Consider the following 2,258-nt stretch of genomic DNA (forward strand, 5'->3'; position numbering starts at 1 on the left):
CAAATTTTTGTACTGCTATACATATGTACATTTTCATACATATGTATGTAGTCAAAGTAGTCACTTTCTCGAACATTTCTGTTGCTTGAAAAATCGTGCAGGGGTAGTGTATCTACAGTACTTAGTATAGTTTGTCAAGTTTGTTTGACTACTTAGTAAGTTTCAAGAATGTTTATTTTTTACTCGAGATTTCTGCTGGAAGTTCTTTATGCATACATACATACTTACTAGGGTGTCCACCGAAAATCCTTTTTTTGGAAATTTCCAGAGCCTACCAACTAATTTTATTCGTTTTTATTCGTGGCAAAGTATGTTGGATATTTTTTTTTTGTTTGGAAGAAACTATCTGCAAAGGAATTCCCAAAGGTCAATACGATTTTTTACCAACTTCAAGCACATTGTTATACTAAAATGCCAACGTGTAGGCAAATTCACTGAATTTTCCTGAGTATTGCAAGAAGTTAAGATATTTTTTTTTATGTTTTTTTGTTATAGTATCAACAAAATTTTTATAAAATTTTCGCCGAAAATTTTAAGTAAAAAATGTTGCATATATTGTGAAAAATTCCTTGTGCCAATAATTTAGTGCGGCACTATACATACATACATTTTTATTATAATTTCAGTAAAGTTTTTAAGTAATGTAGAAATATTATCATTGAAGCTTCGTTTTATGAAAATCTTTATATATGTGATTTTACTTTTTTTTGTTATTTATGGCCTTATAACAATGATATTCAACAATTGAGCTTGAGGCCGTTATTAATAAAAAATTTTGTGGAAAAACAACAGTACATAATTTACATTTTGATAGAAGTTATAGCTGCTGTTTCGCGCTGCTACTTACTGCTATTTAGACTTGACAATGTGGTTAATGTTATTGTGCAATGACCTATTGGTCGCAGTGCTTTATTCAACTATCTAAGTATGAAATGCTCTCACAAAAGTGAATAAACTTCCCAAATCCACGGGAACGCAAGACCGTCGACCGTGTCAGCTGACACGATCTATCTTATGGGATTCTCGTGTTAACGAAATCTCACCACCGTATGACGATGACGTTGTCGTTGCTTCTCTCTCTCTCTCTCTCTCTCTCTATCAACAGCATTTCATGTGTTGATACGGACTCCACGTACGGAAGTACTCTAAACGTCAAATCGCCCAAAATTATAAATTTAAGATTTGAGCGGCAGCAAACACAATAATTTTAAACTAATGGTTCACTTGATATTTTTTCACTTATTAATCAAAGAAAAACAGCTAAATATGCACATATTTATTAGCGAAAATTTGTATGTTTAAAAGTTTTAAGAAACTCTCCCGTAAAAATAGTTCGTCCGACTTCGGGCTAGTGCGAAGCAAATATCACTCGCTTAAAATGGCTCTAAACAGCCCGAGAACCAGCCAATAAGGCACAAATTGGCCACTTTCGGGCACCTGCGGGCGAGCAAGAGAACAGAATTATAGTGCGTTCCGGTTTCAAGTATCAAAAATTTGGCAACCGTGGTAAATATGCTTGCAAATATCTACGGTTAATAGTATAGTTTAATATTCAGTCTATTTCAAGGATTTAAAAATTACAATAGACATACAAGTGTTGCTTGATATGCTCAAATAATAGAGATCTGCATTGGTCGTTGAAATTTTTTTTAAATATTCGTTATTCTCCATTGGGGATAAATTCTTTATAATCTCTTCAATAACACCAATGCCTTTCCCATAGAGATGAAGCATTGGTTTTAAATCTTTGTATCTAAACAGAAATGCAATTGAAGTTATAGGCGGCCTTTTTTGGCAAACATAAATTTACGAATTGCGATTTCTCGGATCCCTAAACTATTAGAAAGGCCTTTTGATTGCATAAAATTTTGCATTTAAAATACTTTTAACCCTTATTTATGCGCATGGGATCAAGGCCATTTCAAGTTGAAAAAAATTTCATGGAGAGCTCGGTGTACGCATGTGTTGCCACTCTTTTAAGTCCTGACCCCATGCGACCACTTACGTAATATTTTTTCGCACAAGTAAATTTTCATTTTTGGAAACTCTTTTATTGGGGTCGCTTGGGATCCCATCCGACTAATTGTGTGATTTTCTTTATGCGTCTAATTATAGGTTAATTGTTACAAATGCTTCTCTGCCACCACAAACTTCCAATTTAAAAAAAAAATAACGCTTAAAATCGCCAAGCTGGGAAAACTGCGAAATTCCTTTTCTAAATACAATCCAGAAAAACTTGGTTTCATCAATTCCCCAGA

This window comes from Rhagoletis pomonella, unplaced genomic scaffold (assembly GCF_013731165.1).
Source record: "Rhagoletis pomonella isolate Grant_MI unplaced genomic scaffold, Rhpom_1.0 Rhpom_scaffold_00002, whole genome shotgun sequence".
NCBI lineage: Eukaryota > Metazoa > Arthropoda > Insecta > Diptera > Tephritidae > Rhagoletis > Rhagoletis pomonella.